The sequence below is a fragment of the Sceloporus occidentalis genome, unplaced genomic scaffold (assembly GCF_023333645.1).
Source record: "Sceloporus occidentalis isolate IW3139 unplaced genomic scaffold, rSceOcc1.0.p SCAF_1, whole genome shotgun sequence".
In the NCBI taxonomy this organism is placed as follows: domain Eukaryota; kingdom Metazoa; phylum Chordata; class Lepidosauria; order Squamata; family Phrynosomatidae; genus Sceloporus; species Sceloporus occidentalis.
The window spans coordinates 20,976,556-21,002,699 of NW_028316981.1; the positions used below are offsets into that span (position 1 = coordinate 20,976,556).

Below are 26,144 nucleotides of genomic sequence, written 5' to 3' on the forward strand. Positions count from 1 at the left end.
GTCCCCTAAATTGTATATGTGTGTGACACTGACTGAGCAGCATTCTCTTCAGTTTCTGCAGAAAATGGCCAGACTCCCTTGCTTCAGGGTGAGTATAATCATCTTATTTTGTTGGTATGCAGTTAGTGCTAGGGGATTACTTTGAATAACTGAAATGGAGAGCTCTAGTGCCTCGCCATATAATAACCCCAGACTCCCATAGGGTGCAGCCATGGCAGTTAAAGTGGAATAATAATTGTGTAGTCCGAGAGGGCCATTGGAAATATAGAGTGCATACACCTGTACCTTAAATTCCCTGCTTCTCCAGCTGTCTAAGATGTTTTATTCTGACAGGCTTTGAAAACACAAAGTCTTTAAAGAATGGGCTGGGGGTGTTGTACTGTTTTAACTACACTGTTTTTAAGCACTTTATAAAAGTGCATTTTATTCTTTTAACTTGTGGTGTCAGTTGTTTTAATACTGCAATAGTTTAATTTCTATTTTAATGCTCACATTTGCATATTTTAATTGCAATTTTAAAAATCGTAAACCACTTTGAGTTCCAAATTTGGGGAGAAAAGTAGGATATAAATAAATATAAATAAATATAATAATAACAATAGTCTTTTTAATTTATTTTATCCAATCCATTGTCTTCATTTAACAAACTGAATATGGACTTTCTTATTTGGGGGGAAAGCCAGGATTAAAAAGGCATTATCCCAGCAAAGTCCCAAGATTGCAGCCAAGATTTTCAGACGACATCACATAGAATCATAGAATCATAGAGTTGGAAGAGACCACAATGGCCATCCAGTCCAACCCCCTGCCATGCAGGAAATCACAATCAAAGCATCCCTGACAGATGGCCATCCAGCCTCTGTTTGAAGACCTCCAAGGAAGGAGACTCCACTACACTCCAAGGGAGTTTGTTCCACTGTCGAACAGCCCTTACTGTCAGGAAGTTCTTCCTAATGTTGAGGTGGAATCTCTTTTCCTGCAGTTTGCATCCATTGCTCCAGGTCCTAGTCTCTGGAGCAGCAGAAAACAAGCTTGCTCCCTCAATATGTCATCCCTTCAAATATTTAAACAGGCCTATCATATCACCTCTTAACCTTCTCTTCTCCAGGCTAAACATCCCCAGCTCCCTAAGTCGTTCCTCGTAGGGCATGGTTTCCAGACCTTTCACCATTTTAGTTACTCTCCTTTGGACACATGGCTCCAGTTTCTCAATGTCCTTTTTGAATTGTGGTGCCCAGAACTGCACACAGTATTCCAGGTGGGGCCTGACCAGAGCAGAATATAATGGCACTATGACTTCCCTTGATCTAGACACCATACTTCTGTTGATGCAGCCTAAAATCGCATTGGCCTTGTTAGCTGCCACATCGCATTGTTGACTCATGTTCAACTTATGGTCTACTTGGACTCCTAGATCCCTTTCACATGTAGTTTCATTCAGCCAGGTGTCCTCCATCCTATATCTGTGCTTTTCGTTTTTTCGCCCTAAGTGCAGTACCTTACATCTCTCCATGTTGAATTTCATTTTGTTAGCTATGGCCCAGTTTTCTAGTCTGTTCAGGTCATTTTGAATCTTGATCCTGTCCTGGGAAGAAACAGGAATGCTAAAGCAACAAACCATGAACAGGATTTCCCCATGAATGGTTTGTTGCTGGAGCATTCCTGTTACCTCCTGGAATAAGTCCTCTCTAATCTCAATGGCCTGTTACAGACAGCCAAAATAAAGCTGCTTCGAGTCACAGTGGAGCTATACTGTTTCAATGATGCATGCGTCCTAAGAGTCCAGAAGCCGCACCAAAGCCACGCTCCAGTCCTTAGGGCTGGAGCGTGGTTTGGTGCGACTTCTGGACTCTTAGGACGCATGCATCATTGAAACAGCATAGCTCCACTGTGACTCGAAGCAGCTTTATTTTGGCTGTCTGTAACAGGCCAATGTGTCTGAAAATCTTTTCCGCTATCTTGGGACTTTGTCAGGAAAATGCCTTTTTAATGCTGTCTTAAATCCCGGCTTTCCCCCCATGTGATAAAGTCTTAAATTTCTCACAATGTCTCCATCTTGTCATCCAAAATTAATTTAGTGCATTAGTTAAATCCATTATGAAACAAGACTTTGGCCTGTTACAGACTGCCAAAATAAAGCTGCTTTGGGTCTCTTTGGAGGTATGCTATTTAAATGATGCATGGGTCCCAAGAGTCCGGAGGTCGCGCCAAAGCCACGCTCCATTCCTAACCACCAGAGTGCAGCTTTGGTGCAGCTTCTGGATTCTTAGGATGCATGTATCATTTAAAAAGCATACCTCCAAAGAGACCCGAAGCAGCTTTATTTTGGCAGTCTGTAACAGGCCAATAAATCTTTCAGCTATCATTATTATAACCTTTTTGCTTAGTGCAAGTTTCGTTATTTCCAATTCTAGTTATGTTTTTGGCAAGTCCAATGGTTTGAAGTTACAGGAGAGTAGGTTTCAATTAAACATAAAAAGGAATGTCTTGAAAGTAAAAACAGTATGGCAATGAAACTGGCTAGAGAAGTTGTGGATATTCAAAAAGAGGATAGACACCTACTTGCTAGGAATGCTATATGAATAAATCTATGAAAAATGTATTTGGTACTTTCAGATATACATTTAGGTTTCCTAACTTATCTAAATTAAGAGAATTTCCAGTAGGAAAGACATTTGACATTGTGACTCACCAGCACAATGATAGACAAAGAGGAAGAAAGAGAAGAGGAAGAGTGGAAGGAAGTGAGAAGTCTCTGTAGGTTTCATTAATCTGGAAAACCAGTATCAAAAAGGATCTTGGAGAACCTTTCAGATGAACTGTGCAAAAGAGGTTGTAACACAAGCTTCCATAGCCTTGGTCTACTTCATCAGATGCACAGAGCTATTCCTTGGCATTTCACTCTATGCATCTTATGAAGTAGACTTAAATTTATAAAAGCATATGTTACCGACCTTTTTCTCTCAGGAGCTTATCTCTTGAGGAAAGAATGTGGAAGTTCAGTTGGATAGTACAGTAGGCTCTCCATATCCATGGATTTGCCATCCATGGATTCCAGTGCCTGCAGATGGCAAGCCTGTGTGGGGAGTAATGGAGGAGGAGGAGGACGAGAAGGGAAAGAAGATAAGGAAGAGGCGGAGGCAGCAGCAGAGGCAGGAAGAGAAGGAGAAAGAGGGGGAGGTGGTGGCAGTGGTAAGAGGCGAAAGAGGAAGATGGAGGAGGAGGAGGGAAGGAAGGAAGGAGGAGGAGGAGGAGGAAGATCCAGTAGCAGTAGCAGTAGTGGGGGGTAAGAGGAGGAGGAGAAAGGAAGAGAAGGAGGAGGGGAAGAGAAGGAAGAGGTAGCGGCAGCAGTGGTGGCGGGGGGGAGAAGAGGAGGAGGTGGAAGAGGAGGAGGCAGCCCCTATGCCACCTGCCATGGTGAGTGAAGTGAGGTGGGCTTTGGGCGGCCAGGGTAGCAAAGTCCCTTTGTCCCACTGAAGACATCCATGGATTTTAATATCCGCAAGAGGATCTGGAATGGATCCCCCATGGATACCGAAGGCCAACTCAACAATGTAGTTCTTCAGTTCTCTTCTCATGGGAGATGGTCATAAAAGCAAGTCATTCGTCAATCTGATTTTTCCAGAGAGAAGACTCACTTTTACTACCATCTCCCACAGGAGCAGAACTGAAGAACTGGTAAATTTGTACAAAGGTGCCACTATCCAGCTTAACTTCTGCATTCTTTCCTGGTGAGATCAGCTCTTCGGTCTCAAACGTGTTATAAAGTCCCCTCACGTACAGAGTTACATGATCCTTCTATACAAAGAGAAACCTTGAGAGGTATGGTTAGAGCCCATTAGAGCCAGATGTCTTATACAATTTATTCATGCCCTTGGCATTAATAGCAGAAAGGAGACAGTGTTACCAATAGACACTTCTATGTACAAGCAAATATTGTTGTTTGCCTTCAAATATTTCTGATTTAGGGCTACCTTAAGGAGAACCTATAACAGGGTTTTCTCAGCAAGAAAACTGAGAAAACCTCCCATCACCATCACAAGCATATTTGGTGAGGACCTGGGTGAAAGCCTTCTCAGTGGCTACTCCCAGGCTGTGGAATCCCCTCTTGCCCCCCTTTCTCCTTCCCTTCCACCAGCAAGCAAAGACCTTTTTATTTAGGCAGGTTTCTGGCTTACATTTTATGAGACAGGATTTTTAATGGGATTTTTATCCTTTTTCTTATGTCTTACTGGTGCCTTATTTTGTTTTAATTCTCTATTTTTAACTGAGATTTTCTTTAATTCTTTCAACTTTTGCAATATCTTAATAGCATAAGAGCCTATCTTAACTTGGAAGCAAAACAATGTCAGCTTTGGTTAATACTTGGATGAGAGACCACGAATGAATACCAGGTGCTGTAGGCTATATTTCAGATGAAAGAACTAGCAAAACCAACTCTGAGTATTCCTTGCCTAGGAAAATCCTCTGAAGTTCATGGGGTCACCAAAGGTCACAAAGAAATTTGAAGGCCCATGTACCTTCAAGCCACCTGTTTACTTATGGCAACCACATGACCCCAGGATTGAACAGGATCTGGTACTCCTGGGACTAAAATGGACTGGCTGGGGGGGGGAGGCTAAAAACATGGAAAAAAACATGTAATGGGAGGATTTAAAAAAAATTGTGGTGGAGAAGATGTGGGGTTGCTGGCCTCCATGGTCTCCTGGGGGGGCGCTAATGCATTCTGGGAGATCTTATAGCTATCCCGCAGCTACCACCAAATGTTGAGACTTCCATTTATCCCAACTGCTGCCACCAGATGTGAGAGCTTTCCTTTATATTCCCAAATCCCGCCACCAATGTGTGGACTTCCTCCTGTCTCTCTTCTCTGGCCACCAAGTCTGGGGATCTCCTAGATGCCCTTTAGGTTCCGATGTAAAATTTTATTCATCTTCTATCTCACCAGATACCACCACACTTTATTAACTGCTGCCATCACAGACACCATGTCTGAACTCAAGCTTTCCAACTTAACCACAAGCCAGGTCCGCATGGGCCAAAAGATATGGACTATCCTTGTCCTTGCTATAGGCAGCCCCCACAATGCAGGACAAAGTCTGTTGCAGACTGTTCTAGTGATGTAAAACCAGTCCAGGGCTGAACCTGAAGAGCTGACATCTGGCGTCTCTCAAGGCGCCATTCTGTCCCCCATCCTATTTAACATTTACATGAAACCGCTGGGAGAGATCATCAGGAGACATGGGGCGCGGGGTTATCAGTAAGCTGATGACACCCAAATATGCTTCTCTATGCCCACAACTGTTACAGTGACTAAGAATGACTTCTCCCCTCTGAATCCTTGCCTTGAGTCAGTAATTGGCTGGATGAGGAAAAACAAACTCAAGCTGAATCCAGAGAAAACAGAGGTACATGCCATAGGTTCCTTAGGTCCGTGGAGGGAAATTTGTCCACCACTCCTTGATGGGATCACACTTCCCTTGAAGGATGAAGTTCGCAGTTTGGGAGTACTTCTGGATCCATCTCTACGTTTGTCATCTCAAGTGGATGCGATGGCCAGAAGTGCTTGGTACCAACTTTGGTTGATACGCCAACTGCTTCAATCAGTGCAAAACGCGGCAGCCAGGCTGGTCACTAACTCTTCGAGATTTGACCATATAACACCTATCTTGAAAGATCTACACTGGCTCCCAATTAGCTTCTGGGCACAGTACAAGGTGTTGCTCATTACCTTTAAAGTCCTACATGGCTTGGGTCCAGGTTACAGTTGTGAGTGCCGCCCATGGACTGAAGGGGCACCGTCTGCGGGACTCCTTTTTAGGCTGCTTTGGCACCTTGCGGCAGCCGGGAGAGGGCCCTTTAAGACTCCTGGGGAGAAGACTGGGAGAGTGCTCGCCAGGTGAGAGCGGCGAGCTTAAAAGCCGGACGCCCGGACCTTCCTGACACGCCCCCCCTTCGCCTCCTCGCCGGACTCCGCAGCCTAAGCCACGCTTCTGCCGGGCGGCCTCCTCCCAGGGTGTCGGAGGTGCGCATCTGCGCACCGCCCCAGGAGTGCCGCCCATGGACTGAAGGGGCACCGTCTGCGGGACTCCTTTTTAGGCTGCTTTGGCACCTTGCGGCAGCTGGGAGAGGGCCCTTTAAGACTCCTGGGGGGAAGACAGGGAGAGTGCTCGCCAGGTGAGAGCGGCGAGCTTAAAAGCCGGACGCCCGGACCTTCCTGACACGCCCCCCTTCGCCTCCTCGCCGGACTCCGCAGCCTAAGCCGCGCTTCTGCCGGGCGGCCTCCTCCCGGGGTGTCGGAGGTGCGCATCTGCGCACCGCCCCGGGAGTGCCGCCCACGGACTGAAGGGGCACCGTCTGCGGGACTCCTTTTTAGGCTGCTTTGGCACCTTGCGGCAGCCGGGAGAGGGCCCTTTAAGACTCCTGGGGGGAAGACTGGGAGAGTGCTCGCCAGGTGAGAGCGGCGAGCTTAAAAGCCGGACGCCCGGACCTTCCTGACACGCCCCCCTTTGCCTCCTCGCCGGACTCCGCAGCCTAAGCCGCGCTTCTGCCGGGCGGCCTCCTCCCGGGGTGTCGGAGGTGCGCATCTGCGCACCGCCCCAGGAGTGCCGCCCACGGACTGAAGGGGCACCGTCTGCGGGACTCCTTTTTAGGCTGCTTTGGCACCTTGCGGCAGCCGGGAGAGGGCCCTTTAAGACTCCTGGGGGGAAGACAGGGAGAGTGCTCGCCAGGTGAGAGCGGCGAGCTTAAAAAGCCGAACGCCCGGACCTTCCTGACACGCCCCCCTTCGCCTCCTCGCCGGACTCCGCAGCCTAAGCCGCGCTTCTGCCGGGTGGCCTCCTCCCGGGGTGTCGGAGGTGCGCATCTGCGCACCGCCCCGGGAGTGCCGCCCACTGACTGACGGGGCACCGTCTGCGGGACTCCTTTTTAGGCTGCTTTGGCACCTTGCGGCAGCCGGGAGAGGACCCTTTAAGACTCCTGGGGGGAAGACAGGGAGAGTGCTCGCCAGGTGAGAGCGGCGAGCTTAAAAGCCGGACACCCGGACCTTCCTGACACGCCCCCCTTCGCCTCCTCGCCGGACTCCGCAGCCTAAGCCATGCTTCTGCCGGGCGGCCTCCTCCCGGGGTGTCGGAGGTGCGCATCTGCGCACCGCCACAGGAGTGCCGCCCACGGACTGAAGGGGCACCGTCTGCGGGAGTCCTTTTTAGGCTGCTTTCGCACCTTGCGGCAGCTGGGAGAGGGCCCTTTAAGACTCCTGGGGGGAAGACAGGGAGAGTGCTCGCCAGGTGAGAGCGGCGAGCTTAAAAGCCGGACGCCCAGACCTTCCTGACACGCCCCCCTTCGCCTCCTCGCCGGACTCCGCAGCCTAAGCCGCTCTTCTGCCGGGCGGCCTCCTCCCGGGGTGTCGGAGGTGCGCATCTGCGCACCGCCCCGGGAGTGCCGCCCACGGACTGAAGGGGCACCGTCTGCGGGACTCCTTTTTAGGCTGCTTTGGCACCTTGCGGCAGCCGGGAGAGGGCCCTTTAAGACTCCTGGGGGGAAGACAGGAGAGTGCTCGCCAGGTGAGAACGGCAAGCTTAAAAGCCGGACGCCCGGACCTTCCTGACACGCCCCCCTTCGCCTCCTCGCCGGACTCCGCAGCCTAAGCCGTGCTTCTGCCGGGTGGCCTCCTCCCGGGGTGTCGGAGGTGCGCATCTGCGCACCGCCCCGGGAGTGCCGCCCACGGACTGAAGGGGCACCGTCTGCGGGACTCCTTTTTAGGCTGCTTTGGCACCTTGCGGCAGCCGGGAGAGGGCCCTTTAAGACTCCTGGGGGGAAGACAGGAGAGTGCTCGCCAGGTGAGAACGGCAAGCTTAAAAGCCGGACGCCCGGACCTTCCTGACACGCCCCCCTTCGCCTCCTCGCCGGACTCCGCAGCCTAAGCCGTGCTTCTGCCGGGTGGCCTCCTCCCGGGGTGTCGGAGGTGCGCATCTGCGCACCGCCCCGGGAGTGCCACCCACGGACTGAAGGGGCACCGTCTGCGGGACTCCTTTTTAGGCTGCTTTGGCACCTTGCGGCAGCCGGGAGAGGGCCCTTTAAGACTCCTGGGGGGAAGACATGGAGAGTGCTCGCCAGGTGAGAGCGGCGAGCTTAAAAGCCGGACGCCCAGACCTTCCTGACACGCCCCCCTTCGCCTCCTCGCCGGACTCCGCAGCCTAAGCCGTGCTTCTGCCGGGCGGCCTCCTCCCGGGGTGTCGGAGGTGCGCATCTGCGCACCGCCCCGGGAGTGCCTCCCACGGACTGAAGGGGCACCGTTTGCGGGACTCCTTTTTAGGCTGCTTTGGCACCTTGCGGCAGCCGGGAGAGGGCCCTTTAAGACTCCTGGGGGGAAGACAGGAGAGTGCTCGCCAGGTGAGAGCGGCGAGCTTAAAAGCCGGACGCCCGGACCTTCCTGACACGCCCCCCTTCGCCTCCTCGCCGGACTCCGCAGCCTAAGCCGCGCTTCTGCCGGACGGCCTCCTCCCGGGGTGTCGGAAGTGCGCATCTGCGCACCGCCCCAGGAGTGCCGCCCACGGACTGAAGGGGCACCGTTGCGGTACTCCGCAACTGCGCAGCTGCGCAGTCTTTGCTGGGCTTGGGAGGTTGTGGGTTAGCTTAGAGCAGAGGATGCCTGTGGTGGCTAACCTATGCTCTTTAAATTGCTGGTGTAGGGTGGGGGGAGGTTATGGACGCGGGGGATGTATGGGCTGGGGAGGAAGGGGATAACATCACCTTGAGCGGAGCTCCTATTGAGGTTGTGTGGGGCAGGGGGGGGTATGGCGGTGGGAGGAGGGACTTGCGTTCCAGGGGAAGGCGAGATCGATGCTTCATATCTATCTCCCCTTCCTGTCCCTCTCCCAACCCTAGGGACCTGAGGGTCACTCCAACCGTGCCACAAACCCTGTCGCTGCTCCTGTGCAACGCCAGATCGATCAACAACAAGACCCACATCCTCCACGATCTGTTGGAGGACCGAAGTTGCGATCTGGCTTGCATTACCGAGACCTGGCTTGGGCCTGAAGGGGACGCTGTGTGGGCTCAGGCCCTGCCTGCCGGGTTCTCGGTGAAGGACCAGCCCAGGTTAGGTGGGCGGGGGGTGTGTGTGTGGCCTTGATACATAGGAACACCGTGTCCCTCACCAGGAACCACATCCGACAGACGTCCTATATCGAGTGTATTTACCTGACCCTAAAGGCGAGGGACAGTCTAGGGATTCTGTTGGTGTATCGGCCACCCCGTGCGCTAACGGACTCCCTTAACGAGCTGACACAGCTGGTCTCTGAACTGATGCTGGAGACGCCCAGGCTACTTGTCCTGGGCGACTTCAACATCTCCCTCACGGCCAACTATGTTCCACCTGGTGCAGCTCGCGAATTCATGGATACCATGGTGGCCATGGGCCTGTCCCAGCTGATATTGGGTCCTACGCATTGTGCGGGTAATACTCTCGATTTGGTCTTTTGTTATGATGCGGAAAATCCGTGGGCGGAAATAACTAATATTTCCCCCCTGCCATGGACGGATCATTTCCTGGTTGAGGCGAACATCAAGGTCTCTACCCAGATCCCTCCCGGGGGTGGTGGACCTATTAGGATGGTCCACCCTCGAAGGCTAATGGAACCCAAAAGGTTCCAGGAAGCCCTAGAGGGATACATGGTTGGAAGTGATGGCGACTCTGTTGATGCCCTGACTGGTATTTGGAATACCGGTCTCTCGAGGGCTATACACAGTATCGCTCCCAAGCGCCCTCTCAGACCCGCTTCCAAACGTAAGCCCTGGTATACGGAAGATCTCCGGGCAAGGAAGCGGGAGCTGCGACGGCTAGAGTACCGTTGGCGGAAACACCTTCGCTTAGACGACAAGACTCTCCTAGCCCAACGGTTAGAGGACTACGGAGAGGCGATACGAGCAGCAAAGAACTCGTTCTATGGTGCTCGTATCGCGTCCGCAGAGTCGCGGCCAGCAGAGTTGTTCAGGGTAGTCAGGGAGCTAACTCAGCTCCCTCCTGCCCTGAACCAGATCCTTGAACCTTCTAAGGCCTGCTGTGACCAATTTAACAACTTCTTCGCGGATAAAACTTCTCAGATAAGCGAAGGTCTTAACACTGACATTCAGGCAGAACCTAGGGTAGAGGCATCCAGAGCCTCCGTGGACTTTGTTAAACTGGATCGGTTTGAGTTGGTAAGTACTGATGATGTGGACAAGATCCTCTGAAGTGTTCGGAAGACAACCTGCTCTCTCGATCCCTGCCCCTCATGGTTAGCAGCGCAGGGGGGACCGGCAGTAACTTTGTTGCTGCGACGGATTATTAATACATCTCTGAGGGAAGGGCAATTTCCATCTGAGTTAAAATTAGCCATTGTAAAACCTTTATTAAAAAAAGCCCTCCCTCGACCCCCTGGTACATAATAATTATCGGCCAGTTTCACTGCTGCCATTCTTGGGAAAGGTGATCGAGAGGGCGGTTGCACTCCAGCTTCAGACGGTCTTGGATGAAACGGATTATCTGGACCCATTTCAAACTGGCTTTCGGGCGGGTTACGGGGTTGAGACGGCCATGGTCGCCTTGGTCGATGATCTCCGTCTGGGCATCGACAGGGGAAGCGTGTCCCTGTTGGTGCTCTTGGACATCTCAGCGGCTTTCGATACCATAGACCATGGTATCCTTCTGGGGCGCCTGGCGGAGGTGGGTATCGGGGGCACTGCGCTCCAGTGGTTCCGGTCCTACCTCTCCGGGAGGTCCCAGATGGTGCAGCTGGGAGACGTGTGCTCCGATGAGAGGGCCCTTAAAACTGGGGTCCCTCAAGGAGCCATTCTGTCTCCCATGCTATTTAACATTTACATGAAACCGCTGGGAGAGATCATCCGGAGACATGGGGCGCGGGGTTATCAGTACGCTGATGACACCCAAATAATCTTCTCTATGTCTCCGACTGATGCAGTGACTGAGGATGGCGTCTCTCCTCTCGTGGCCTGTCTGGAGTCAGTAATGGGCTGGATGAGGGAAAACCGACTCAAGCTGAATCCAGAGAAAACGGAGGTACTCGTGATAGGTTCCCCTGGTCCAGGAATGGCGGTGGTTCCACCTGTCCTGAATGGGGTCACGCTCCCTGTGAAGGACTCCGTGCGCAGTCTGGGGGTGCTTCTTGACTCGTCCCTTCACCTGACTGCTCAGGTGAATGCGACGGTCAAGAGCACCTGTCATCAGCTTCGGCTTATTCGCCAGCTGCGCCCATACCTGGCCCAGAGGGACCTTGAAACTGTGGTACATGGTCTGGTAACCACGAGACTGGATTTCTGCAATGCACTCTACATGGGGCAACCCTTATACCAAACCCGGAAGCTACAAATGGTACAAAACATGGCAGCCAGGCTGGTCACTGGTACTTCCAAGGCCAGCCACATTACACCGGTGCTAAAAGATCTGCATTGGCTGCCGATCCGCTTCCGGGCGCAATATAAGGTGTTGGTGATGACCTATAAAGCCCTAAATGGCTTGGGCCCAGGATACCTGAAGGACCGCCTCTCCCCATATATTCCGTCCCGCACCCTCAGAACATCTGGGCAGCAACTACTTAGGGTTTCCGGGGCCAGGCTTGTCTCCACTACCAGGAAGACATTTTCCATCGCCGCCCCGGCCCTTTGGAACACGCTGCCCATAGAGCTCCGCTCGGCCACCTCCCTGGCCCAATTCAAAAAGGATCTGAAGACCTTCCTTTTTGGCAACGCATTCCCCGACTAAGTTGTCCTACGGACCTCCTTCCTCCTCACTGGCAAGAGGACCGGCTAACTCGGGGCTTTTCTGTTCTTCTGTTTTTTATTGTAATGTTTTTAATGGTGTGCTATGTTTTTTAAAATGTTGTAAACCGCCCTGATCTGAGGAAGGGCGGTATATAAATAAAATTTTTATTATTATTTATTTATTTATTACTTATGGGGACGCATCTCCCTATATAATCCACTCCGCATTCTTAGAACAAGTGGGAAGAATTTGTTGAAAATACCATCATCCAAACATGTTTCTACTTCCCTGAAGGCATTTAGTATAGCTGCCCCCAAACTTTGGAATGGACTCTCAGAAGAGAACCACCTTGTTACATCTCTAGAAATCTTTAAGAAGGCAGTAAAGACAGAACTCTTTCGCCATGCTTATCCTCCTGACCTCCTATGAAGATCATTAGTATGGAATCAGTCCAGCTGACCCCTTGATTGATGAATGGTATTGTTTTAGATTTGATTTTTTTAGGTTTTAGGTTTTTATTTTATTGTGGTTTTAATGTTGTTGTAATTTTAACTTTGTGATTTTAACCTTGTTGTGATCCCGCTTCGATCCATGGGGAGAGGCGGGAAGATAGAAATAAAAATTATTATTATTGTATTATTATTATTCCATCTTTAACCCAGATTTTAAAAAGTAGAATTTCCTCCAGGTTTTCTGGAAAACCCAAAACACTTCACAGCAACACAAAGTGTAGTTGGGTTTGCACTGTGGTCAGGTGTCCCCATGGTCCTACCCCCTGGTCCTACTCACCTTTCTATGACACCAGGCAGGTGTCTGTACATGTGTCCCTAGTGAAGCATCCAGCAGCACTGCTGCTGACCTCTGTCACTTCCTCTGAGGTCAGCAACGAGGTGCTCAGCATCGATTACATAGCTGGGTGTTTTATTGTGACCTAGGAAGGAGTGGTGAAGTTTAGCAGTGGTGGTACTAGGTGTCTCTCTATGGTACACATATGCAGATACCCACCTAGTGTTGCTGCAAGTGTGGACGCCAGAGCCAATCCAGGGACCTGACCACAGTGGAGATCCAACCACAATTTTTCTCATAAATGCAAAATTAGTTTCAATATAAGTGTAGAACATCACACATGTGCCCCTCACCAAGCCTTCCAATCCTTTAATGGCTGTGTAGAATTTTAGCAGATGTTCAGTAAGTATTACCTGGTTATGTGATAAGCAACACTTGTTGAAATTCACTCTTCATTTTTCATTTTTAAAAAATTGTCATTATTATTATTATTGATGCAAACAGCTTAATGTAACATCATCACAGTGGTGTTCCTAGTGTTGGTCTCACCCAGTGCGGATACCAGGGGGTAATGGCAGCAGCCTACCCTGCCACTGCCTGCCTGCAGAAACAGCCACCAGCCAGCCAAGGCACCTGGGATGGAATGGGTGGGCACTGGCAGTAGCACCATACCCACCCATTGCAGGAGGAGAGTCCAACCAGGTGTCACCCCTCTTCTTGGGTGTCATCTGGTGGAGGCTGCACCCCCCACACACACACTCACTAGTAATGCCACTTCATCACCATAAAGAAACATCCCAAATAAAAGAAAACATAAAAGAGAAAAGGACAACCATACATGCAAATGTGTGTGCATATGTATAAAAAAACTAAACACTAAACACCATACTAAGACACTACATTGCAATGCTGAACTAAAACAAGAAGTATGAATATTAAGCAATAACTAAACATTAAGCAATAACTAAACCACAAAAGTGCTCTGGCACCGCAATCCAAAGATGTGTGTGTGTGTCCAAAACACAGACCCCAGACCACACTGGCTCTCAAATACTTTTAACTTTTTGGTTTAAATGTTCAAGGGCTAAATGATACATGCCCAATGCACACGTATTTTTTACCAACAGCAAATCTTTTAAAAGAAACCTTTATAAGCACACCATCGTGGGATGTAAATTACTGTTCGACAGTGGAACAAACTCCCCCAGAGTGTGGTGGAGTCTCCTTCCTTGGAGGTCTTCAAGCAGAGGCTGGATGGCCATCTGTCGGGGATGCTTTGATTGTGATTTCCTGCATGGCAGGGGGTTGGACTGGATGGCCCTTGTGGTCTCTTCCAACTCTACAATTCTATGATTCTAATCACTGGTGTTGATGCAGAATAGGCACTAAACCTAATTTAGAGATATGGGTCAACACCTTGAATGATAGCTCTTTTCAAATTCAGACCAAAGCTTTCAGCAGATTCACAGCCCAAACTGGCACTAACACCATTGGTCATCACTGCCCACAATAAATGTGCAGGAAGATCGTGATGTGGGTTGTGCCAGTTCATCCTGTAATAGGAGGTTGCTTTTGAGGACACTGACACAGGTCTTCTTTCCAGTGAAACACTGACCTCCAGAGGGAAAATGCAGTATCGACATCATTCATTATTTAGCTTTCTCTGCTTAGGAATTCTCCAAATGTGTTGAACTTCCATTCTGGTTTTCCCCAGCCAGCATGGCCAAGAATGAGATATTCAGCCTACCTGAGTTCAGTGCTTTGAGGCAGGTATCAAAAGTCTGAAATGGATAAGAATTTCAAGCAAAGTCCATGTGTAATGTTCTTTAAAGGCATGCTTCTGTTTTGTTTTTTGGCCTTTCTGCCAGAATCTGGTTCTCCAAGTGGCTTTGTTGAGTTGAATGTCAAGAATTCAAGAGTTGAATCTTGAATGAGTTGATTTTCTTCCTATCTGCTTTCTTCACTACCCAACACTCAGATCTGTACATACCATGGCTTGGACTAGCCTCACTTTAGTTTTCAGAGTTATAACTTTGCAATTTAGGATCTGTCTAATTTCTTCATAGCTGCCCTTCCCATTCCTAATCTTCTGATTTCTTAAATGCAGTGTCCATTTTAGTCTATATTTAATGCAAGGAATGGGAATGCTTTGACTATTTTGTTTTTCTCACTGTCTAGGAGGAATTCTTGTAGCTCTTCTGTGGTCATTATTTTCATATTCTTAATGTTTAGCATTAAGCCTATTTTGGTTCTTTCCATCTTCAGGTGGAGCTGGAGGGGAAAAACAAAGCAGAATGCCAGAAAATAAGTGTTCATGTGGGGCAGAATTGTATGTTAAGCTGTGTTTTTATGAAAAAGGCTTTCTAATTTGTTCAGCTGACAAGTTTCAGGTGTAAACCCTTCTTCACAAGTTGTAAAATTACAAATAAATGTACACTTATTGGCAAGAGTTATACAGTTGTTTTTGGTTTTAAAAGATGGCTTAACAAACCATCAGTGTGATATGTCTACTTATTGTTACACTCATTTAATATTTGGAATGTTTTGTCACATGAAATTTAATATAATACACTAGATTAGGGGTTCCCAACCCTTTTGAATCATGGAGCCCTTTTTAGAATCATTTTCTATGGCAGAGCCCCTAAGAAGCCTGTGGAACCCCTAAGAGGCCTATCCTATAGTCAGTAGCATTCAATTTGTATTTCTTTCATTTTCCTGGAGAGACTGTGGAGCTCCTGGAAAATGCACATGGAGCCCTAAGGACTCCTTGGAGCACAGGTTGGGAACCCCTGCCTTAGATAAACCTTCTCATTCCACATGTGGGATACGACATTAATAAATATTGGATAACATGGACAAACTCAGACTAAATTGTAAAGAAATTATAACAGTACTGCTGTTTATAAACCTTCTATATAACACTTATTTCTATCTGTGTAATAATCTGTTTCTCATGGATCTGACAAAGACAGTTTACTTGGAGAAATCCTTTATGTCTTAATGCTGTAGCTAAACTTCTTAATCATTAAAATTATGAAATGCTTCTCCATTTAGAAAGACATTTTTTCTTAATATATAACCTCTTTATGTGAGAAATGTTTTTCTGTCATTGACCCAGTTACTGTTCCGTGGCTTATAACACTGGAGATTATCACACAAGGCATAAGGACGGGGTGAAGCAGATCACTCCCATCCTTATCCTGTCCTTATCATGCTATCGTGCAAAAGATTATCACAAACATCACACTTATCCCATCCTTCTCCTGTCACTGAAGTGGAATGGCCCCATCATTTTGTATTAACGGAAACTCTTGCCATAGTGAAGAAATAAGAATGGGAGCGATCCACTTCATTCCATGTTTATCCCCTGTGTGATAATCTCCAAAGTTGCCAAAAGAATACATTCCAGTAAAAGGAACTCTCCTATATTTTAATTTTTACAATGTTACAAGCCACTGAACAGTAACTGAGCAGAAAGGCAAAAACAAAAACATGCCTTTAAAGAACATCAGGTATGGACATTGCTTGAAATTCTTTCAAACTTTTGATACCTGCCTCAAGGTTTTGAACTCAGGTAGGCTGAATATCTCATTTATGGTCTTGCTGGCTTAGGGAAATGAGAATGGAAGTTCAACACATTTGGAGAATTCCGAAGCAGAGAAAGCTAATTAGTGAAAAGTCGATGCTGCATTTTTCCACTGGAGGTCGGTATTTAGCTGGAAATAAATTCTGCTGTGCGTCAGTGTCCTCCAATGCAACCTCCTGTTATAACCTGAACTGGCACAACCCACAGTGCAATCTATTCCTGCACATTTATTGTGGGCAGTGATGAAAACCAATGATGGTGTTGTCAGTGGGGCTGTGAATCTGCTACAAGTTTTGGTGTTCTGAATTTGAAAAAAGGTAGCATTCAAGGTGTTGAACCATATCTCCAAAATTGGTTAAGTGGCTATTCTGTGGCAACACCAGTGTTTAGTAATACACATCCCATGATGGATTGGTTAGAAATGTTTCTTTTACAGGATTTGCTGTAGGTAAAAAAAATATAAGAAAGAGATATAATGTAATAATTAGTGGTTACCAGTAGCCTTAGTAAGATTTTTAGTTGGATCTGTAATGCAGGATAGTGAAGAGCCAACGTCTGTTGGCCTAGGATGTGCTATTGATTATGTGTAGAATTGCCTATGATTTTGGGTCAGCCTAGAAGACCATGTAGAGTCTCATTCTAACACAATTGCTGTTTCTGTTTCTCCTAACTTTCATCAGCTTAAGGCAATCAACTGTAATCAATGTGTATATCACCATACCCTCTATGTTCCAATAACATTGGCCAAGGTCTCACAACTGACTGTATGAACTGAAAATGGCTCCACAGAAGAGAAAATTTCAGCAACGAATGCTTGTTGCACACAACCAGATATCAAGCAACATCTGCTCAAACTATCTTTTATACACATCCATTAAAAAAAAACCTAGAATACTCCAGTGTAATTGTGACAGGTGTAACAAGGAGGAAACATATTGGAAATATGTTACTGATTGGCTCTTGGATGAATGGATGTGAAGCCATTCTGGAAAGATAGAGGGCAGCCAATACCATGTATCTGACTAAGCTCAAGTCTTTGAAAACTCATGCTCCCAGCTTTTCTTTACTGTTAGTCCCCAAGGTGCTAGAAGATCCCTTTGCATATTGATTTTCCAGACTAATGCAGCTAGGTCTTTGAATCCCAGCAAAGAGAGCTCTGTGGTCAGAGTGCAGGTCTTCCATGAGTGAGAAGGTTGTTTTTTTAGAAAGAGACAGTGGAGAGTTGACAGCTCAATGAATCAAAGGAGAAATTCAGTTGGGAGTTATTGTATACTGGGTGTTGGAACTGATTAAAGACATAGTTCTGACATAACTCAGGTTGAATATTATTATATGGTTGGAACTAAGAACCGGCACTTCATAAAACATTTCTTATTCTTTTTTATGATTATTAGAATACATTAACGCTCTCCATAATTACAGTGGAACCTTATTATACGCGGGGATCCGTTCCGGATCCCTCCGCGTATAAAAAAATCCGCCTATGCTCGAGCCCCATTGTTTCCAACTTTCACATGCTGAGACTCTCTAGGACCTTTCATGTTTGTGGTAACTTCCTGTTTTTAGAACACGCCCTGGCACTTCCTGCAAGCAAACCTTGCTTAATCTTGCAGACTCGTGTTTTGTTTTCCAATCTCCATTTTGTCTTCAGACTCCGTTTTGTCTCCATGTTGTTAGTATGTTTCTTTTAAGACACTGAGAAACCTTTTTTCTTCTAAATGTCTTTTTACAAGTAACATGAAAAACTTTACTTAATTTATCTTTACCACAAAGGCTGTGCATATATATGAGCTATGCACAAGATTTGTGAATAAAAACAATTTTTTCAAAAGGTCCCTCATTCTCACTTTGGAAAGGGGGCCTGTTTGGAATCGATATTTCCCATTGGCACATTTGTCATTCCCATTGGAGCTGGGGAAGACAGAGCAGCCCTTCAGCCAATCTGTCAATTTTGCAATTAGTTTTATTTCGTTTTTTTTGTTTGGTTTTTTAAAAAAGGACCCAAAAAGGTGGCACTGGATGTGTGTGTGACATCTCTAGAGATAGGCAACACACACCCCTCCAAAAGAATCGATTCTGATCTGGCGTTCCCACTGTTAGGAATTGCATCAAAATCGATTTGTGCCAAAAGAACCTCTTAAAAACTCACCCAAACATCTTACCATGTCTGAGCGGGGAATACCCTGATCTCCAGGGTCTTAGTCCTAGACTCAAACCACTATACTACTCTGTTTCATGGGGTTTACTTCCAAAGAATTCTAATTTTCTTTTATTTGGTCATTTTTCATGTATTTCATGTCTGTTGACTTTTCTAAACAAACTGTTGCTGCTGCTCCTGCTCTATGCCTTCAAGTCATTTCCAACTTACGGTGACCCTAGGTGAGCCTATCAGGAGGCTTTCTTGGCACGGGAGGTTGCCATTGCCTTCCTCTATGGCTGAGAGAATGTTGTCAAGGTCATCCTGTGGGTGAATGAGGATTCAAACTCTGGTCTCCAGAGTCCTTGTCCAACCCTCAAAATAATATACCACACCACACCTCTAAATGAACACTAGTCTACAAATTCTCTAAAATTAGTTAAATAAAGTGTTGCACTGTAACTGCACAAATCAGTCTACATCTAGACTGCAGTTCTACGTTCACCTAAACTTGGCAGCCAGTATCAGAGAGCATGAGAACCAGTGACTCTGGAGATGAGAGTTTTAATCCCCACTTGGCCATGGAAACCCACTGGATGACCTTGGCCAAAATCATATTCTCTCAGCCTCAGAGGAAGACAAAGGCAAGCCCCTCAAACAAATATTGCCAAGATTCCCCCCCCCCCCCCCAAATGATAGGTTTGCCTTAGGGTCCCAGTCAGGCAACTTGGAAATGACTTGAAGGCACACAACAAAAATCTATGAGCACAGCGGGATTTATTTTCAAGGAAACCTACCTAGGCTTGTGCTGTTAGAGACCCATGTCACATGTTGGCCACATTTCCATCCCTGATTTTGATCCCAGTCATACCAAGACATTTAAGGATTACTGACCCATTCACATTTCGCAGTTATAATGCAACAATTCTAATTCGACTGGCATGGCTTCTTCTTATAAAATGTGCAGATTTCCAGTTCAGGGAGGCATTTAGAGGACTATAACGTCTCTTTAAGCAACAACTCCTAAGACTTAGGAATTTACTTTACAAGTAAACTGCGCTAAGAAGGTACCAAACAAGATGAAAGGGAGAAATTCTGAGTAAAAAAAAAAAAAGCCACTCAGAGCCTGTTCTCAGTGATTCCCAGCTCTGGGCCACCTGATGTTGTTGGACTATAGTTCTGATAATCCCCAGCCCTGGGTTATACTGACTAGAATTTCCCAGGAGCTAAAGTCCAACAACATCTCAAGACTCAAATATGGCAATCGGTGTTTATTTTTCTTTTTTCCAAAACCCAAGAGACAAGCAAAACAAATCTTCCCACCAAAGGCCAACATACTTCAGTTTATCCATTGGATTTCTGCTTCACTTAAGGTTATGGGTAGAGCAAAGCCATAATATGATAAGACCCAACCCTTCTCCTACCTAGCAGATCAGCTAGTTCTTCTTTAAATGACTCTTCTCTGCCTCAGAGGATTGGCATACACACCATCTTTCAATCTTAGTGGAGTATAGAGAAGCTACATGTCTATAATTACCTCTTCTGGTCAAACCAATACGATGTAACCTATGCACATTTAATGTAAAAAAAAAAAAAACAACTAACATTTGTTAAGCTCTGAGCATAACCAAAACAGTGGGAATAAAAATCTGTTAGTTATCTTTGAAGTGGAAAGCACTTTCCTGAAGGACATTCCTAAAAGAACGGAATGAGATACATTCTCATCTCATTTAGATCTCAAAAATCTATTGAATGCTTTTAGTGCCTATTGCCATCAAGAACACTTGTCAATAAACTACTCCAAAACCAAGGTAATGGTATTCGGTAGAAATTCTCCAAAGCACAAATGGATCCTAGACCAAGAGAACAGAACAAACCCAACTATTCAGATATCTGGTCATAGTTTTCAGTGAGTCCCTTTCTTGGAAAAACCATAGGGAGGCAGTAAAACTGAAAGCTGACAAAACAATCAGAGCTTTGTTGAAATTCTATTACAACCAGGGCGACCAGTTGATTGAACCTGCCTTACAAAATTTCAACAGCAAAGTCATTGCTCAGATGCTTTATGGTGCAGAAATATGGGGATCAGATAGCAACACTGGCAAAGCCTTGGAAATATTACAAAACAAATTTCTCCGAAAGCTCTGCACTTTACCAAATGAAACTCCTGCACCTTTTTTGCCCACTGAATTTGGCTGCCCCTCAGTTAAAACAAGAATAGATTTTACACAGATAAGATATTTTAAACATATTGTTACCTTATCACCTAATCGTCTCCCAGCATTGTGTTACTTGGAAATGTGCGACAACCAGTTCTGGAAATCAAGTTTTCAAATTCTTTTACAAAAATGTAACTTTTCTGAGTTGAACACTGTTATTGGCACGGATAAGAGGCAATTAAGAGAATTCCTTTTTTGGACTGATGCAAGAAAAGATCTGCAGTCAATTAGGACCTCACAATTTTCCTTTTGGTCCTCCTTTTTGAAGACTAAACTCAAGTCGCCTACTTTAAGAATTGCCTTCACTGAGCTACGACTTCAATTAATGCCTACTGTGGTTCTAGACGGAGACTACAACAAAGTGCCTTTTGAGAACAGACTATGCATCTGCAGTCAGCCTCAGGTGGAGGATATTGTTCATTACTTGTTAATTTGTCCATTGTACAGCGACCCTAGAAAGAAATTTTTAACACCCTTGCTGACAAACAAAAGTGGGAGCGCTACTGTTGATTCGGTCCAATTCCTTTTGAGTGACACCAGTGACTATGTAGCACATAGAGTGGCTCTTTTTGCCACGGCTGCAAAAAAGATTGGAAAGAGAAAGTTAAATAAAAGTGCCATAAATTGCCATGGAGACGCCAAGTATTAATTAGATTTTATGATTATATCGTATTTGTTTATTAATATCCAGGAAAGATGTCTCTTTTTCCATTTGTCCTTTTTAACAGTTAACTATTTTTAACTGCACATTAAATGTTGGGACATTTTTTGACCTTTGTTTTCTGTGCCCTTTGTTTTAAATGTTAAATGTTTTATGCTTTTTGATAAGCTCATTTGGTAATGGCCTTTGGCTAGTACAATAAACGTTAACGTGACTTGAATGAGATACATGCAAAGAACTGAATTGTGTGTTAGATGGCAGCAGGTTACATGATTTAAGATAATAATCACAACACAGACTCATGGGGTTTGTCTTATCTCCTTTCTTCCAGGTTCATATGGAGTCTTGTAACCTGCTCAAAGCACCACCTTTTCTTGTACCAGCCACTGTGGATTCTACAGACCGAAATTTTAAGATATGACTATCCACAAATTTTGGACAAAAATGGGTAAATGGGTTCATCAATGTCAGCTCAAGCTGCATTTCATGGAACAAGAAGAATTCAGGCACCAAGTTCAGTGGCTGATCCCAAAGGGTTAACCTGAACCACTCTTGATGCCAGCCATTATTTCTTGTGGATTAATTTTTGTTTTGTGGACCAGCATGCCTACCAGCAAGATCTGCCTTCTTGTCCTCAAATGCTCGCCAAGGAAATACCATGAAGTAATATTATTTTCTGGAAGGTACCTGATGGCTATATGACAGGCAGGTATGTATGAACGATGAACTTCCTTTTTAGCTTGCATTTTTAGATAGTTGACATTACATGGGGGATGCATAGCAGAAAACCATGCAAGTGGGATTATGCATTGATTGTTTGATACACCCCTCGGGTCAAATAGCAATATTGCACAAGTGAATCTTAGAATCCTAGAGTTGGAAGAGACCCGCAGGCCATCCAATCCAGTCCCATATAGGAAGACAGAGGCCTGTTACAGACTGCCAAAATAAAGCTGCTTCGGGTCTCTTTGGAGGTATGCTATTTAAATGATGCATGGGTCCTAAGAGTCCGGAGGTCGTGCCAAAGCCACACTCCATTCCTAAGCACTGGAATGCAGCTTTGGTGCAGCTTCCGGATTCTTAGGATGCATGCATCATTTAAACAGTATACCTCCAAAGAGACCCGAAGCAGCTTTATTTTGGCAGCCTGTAACAGGCCAGAATAAAAGCACTCCTTACAGACGGCCATCCAGCCTCTGTTTAAAAACCCCCACAGAAGGAAATTCCACAGAAGGAGACTCTCTGAGGCAACCTAATCAACTGTCAGACAGTTCCTACTGTCATGAAGTTCTTCCTAAAGTTTAGGTAGAACCTCTTTTCCTGTAGTCTGAATCCATTAGTCCATATGAATGCACAACTAAATTTGCATGCACATCTGCATGCACAATGTTTCAGCATGCAACAGTTTTGCAACCTTAACCTGAATACCAACCTTCTGCCCCAGACAAAAAGTCCAACTGTTTCTATAGTATGATTTATGCATCCATAAGACACCAACAGGAGGTGAGGTAGTGTGAGAAAGGAGTAAAGCAGGCATAGGAACTGCCAGCAAACTGCCATGTGGAAGAACTGAACCCTGAAGCCACTCCTGACCCCCCAAATCTGGCCTACCCTTCCCACCTAGTATGCTGAGGCTACCACTTGATTCTTTCTTTTTAAAAATGTTTTGCTTTCTCGGACTTAATGGTGGTGATGGACTGCTGGTGATAACTGTTGTTCTTTCAGGGTTGTTGTGGTTTTATTATTGACCTGGTCTTCTTGAACGTTTTAAATATACTGTATATTCTATTGCTAAATCTGTGTTAATAGGTTGGGATTGCTCTCTCTGGGAATATTCTTTTTAATGGTGACGATGAAGTGACTATAACCTGTGCAAACTGTCTGGATGCAGGCACATAGTGGGGGGGGGGGGGGGTTTTGGGGGGTTTGGACCCCCCCCCATCAGCCCTGGGGACATTCAAGCTCCTTCCTTCCCCCTCTCCTCCCCTCCATCAAAAGCACGGGGGGGGGGGGCTCAGATAGAGAGGGAAAACAAAAGAGGAAAGACAATTTAAGTTGTGGGCTCAGAGAGAGAGAGAGAGAGAGAGAGAGGGGGGGAGGGAAGGAGGGGGGGGGAGTAGAGAATGGAATAGAATCACAGAACTGTTACTTTTTCACAGATATTCACTAGTCACAGTTTGGAACTGTGACTGGCTTGAAGGCCAAACTGTGATTTTCAGTGACTGTGATTCATTCTGTTACTGAGCTCCAAACTGTGATTTTCACCAAATGCTACTTTTTCTGTGACTGTGATTCATTCTGCTACTGAGCCTCCAAACTGTGAACTGCTACTTTTTCTGTGACTGTGATTCATTCTGTTACTGAGCTCCAAACTGTGATTTTCACAGAACTGCTACTTTTTCAGTGACTGTGGCTGCATCCACACTGCAGAAATAATCCAGTTTGGCACCACTTTAAATGCCATGGCTCAGTGCTATGGAATTCTGGAAACTGTAGTTTTGTGAGTGAGACATTAGGCTTCCCTGTCAACAAGCTCTGGTGCCACAACAAACTACAAATCCCAGGAATCCGTGGGATGGAGCCATGGCACTGAAAGTGATTGAAACTGGATTATTTCTGCAGTGTGGATGCAGCCACACATTCTGCTCTTGAGCTCCAAACTGTGATTTTCACAGAACTGCTACTTTTTCAGTGACTGTGATTCATTCTGCTACTGAGCCTCCAAACTGTGAACTGCTACTTTTTCTGTGACTGTGATTCATTCTGTTACTGAGCTCCAAAATAGTGTACAGATCACAGAAATCACAGAAAACCACAGAAATCACAGAAAATCACAGTTTTGAATCACAGGTATTTTAAAATCACAGTAACAGTTTTCACTGATATCTGTAAATCACAGTTATTCCATTCTCTGAGGGGGAGTGGGCCGGGGTCTCTCCCTGTGCTTTCTTTCCTTTTCATTTTCTTTCCATCCCAGTCCTTCCACTCCTCCTCCTCCCCCCCCCCCCCCGTGCTTTTGCCAGAATAAAAGTCTCTCTTCCTGGGGAAGAAGGGAAGAAAGAGAGGAAGGAAGCTTCTAAAAGGAGATAAAAAAGAAAGAAAGGGTGACTTCTAACTTTCCTTTCAGCAGTTATATCCATATACAATATAGTAAAATAATAATAACAACATCCCTTACCCAAAATGCTGAGGACTAGATGTATTTTGGATTTTGGAGTTTTTCAGAGTTAGGTATATTTATATATGTCTAATGGGATATAATGGGAGATGGGATCCATGTATGTCTCATATGCATCTCATAGATATAGGCTGAAGGTAATTTAATACACAATATTTTTAAAATAATGTGCTTCTGTACACTGAGCTGCCAGAAAAATCCTGAGACCACTATTCCCAACTTTCCTTGAGATGCTCTCATGGTCAGTTTTGGGTTTTGGAATAATTCAGGTTTCAGAAGTCCAGAAAAAGGAAACTCAGACTCTACTCTGGACATTTCTCCTGAGAATGAACTCAGGTTTTCAAAAACAGGCATTTCTGGATTTTTGCAACAACAAAAAAGAGGAGGGTCTGCGATGCAAAAAGGCAAGAGGCTTCCTTCCAGCCTTGTTTTTTCTCTTTTTTAAAAGACAAAGAGAATAAAATACAGTTAGCTGGCCCTTTTTCAGCATGTCAGTGGGGATGCTTTGACTGGGAGTTCCTGCATGGCAGAATGGGGTTGGACTGGATGGCCCTTCTAGGGGTCTCTTCTAACGCTATGATTCCATGATTCTATAGCACTCTGAGCCTACTGTGATTTTAATTGTTTTTAAATGTATAAAGGTATAAAGTCTTATAATGCAAGCCATGCACTGATGGACTATTGCACTATAATTTTTTATTGATTGATTTTATACCCTGCCTTTCTCCCAAAATAGGATTCTCTTAAAGGGGTTTGTTTTTCATAAAAAGAAAGGAAGGTATAATGTCTTGGAATTTAAGATTATGATAGATGGATGGATAGATAGATAGATAGATAGATAGATAGACAGATGAGTCTTGGAATTAAAAATCTCATGTGTGTGTGTGTGTGTGTGTCTGTATGTCTTGGAATTAAAAATCCCTCTTGGAAGTGGGAATGAAATGTTGTGTGGATGTAGCCTGGGTTCTTAGCTCAGCTCAGAAGTTGGAATGCAGTGTCTCTGAGCATGAACAGAGTGGCTGCCGCTCATTGCTTGAGCAGCTGCACTTTGCTTTATCGAGCTGAATTTATCTGATGTAAACACCTTCAGAGGAAGGACTCAGTTTGCATCTGCACTGAAAAAATAATCCAGTTTGATGCCACTTTAACTGCTCTTGGCTCCATGTTGTGGAATGCTGGGATTTGTAGTTTGTTGTGGCACCTGACAGAGATGGCCAAACAGCTCCTCAAAACTATAAATCCCAAGATTCCATAGCAGCACGGAGCCATAATGGAAGTTAAAGTGGTGCCATCCTGAAGTAAACGCTTGACCCTCTTTTTGTGTCTTGGGGGGGGGGGCTCTTAGCCTCTCAAAATGGTGGCACTTAGTCTGGACCCCCCTTTTCCAAAATCCTGGCTACGTCCCTGTTGGGAGACGTCTATTCTATGAAGATCCAGGTGGAATATGCAGCTCTGGAGGGCTGTGGAGTCTCGGTCTTTGGAGGTTTTGCAAGGGAGGCCAGATGGTGGCCATGTGCTTTGAGGGTGAGTTCCTCCATGGCAGAATGGACCCTTCTTGGGGGTCTCTCCCAACTCTCAAATTCTAGGATGCTTCTATGAGTGGCACTACTTTTCTGGGACTACAGTTGCCGCGTCACGCGAATGACTCACGTTTCTCCAACCTTCTGCTGCCCAGAAACAGCCTGAAGCCCTTTCCGCCGGGTTGGTTTTCTTCTGCTGCCGCTGCTGCTGGTTGTCATTCTGACTGATCCCGCGACTGCAGCGAGAATACATTTCCTCCTCGGCCGCTTTCGCCTTCGCTCTCCTTCGGAAGAAG

General features: G+C 46.0%; 1 long non-coding RNA gene across 1 annotated transcript; it reads left to right on the forward strand.

The window, feature by feature from the left end:
- Nucleotides 1-26,120, forward strand: LOC149321092 (uncharacterized). The gene is made up of 3 exons (XR_016280496.1): nt 1-88; nt 21,482-21,859; nt 26,004-26,120. It is a non-coding gene; the product is annotated as an uncharacterized LOC149321092 (long non-coding RNA).
- The last annotated feature ends 24 nt before the right edge of the window (nt 26,121-26,144 follow it).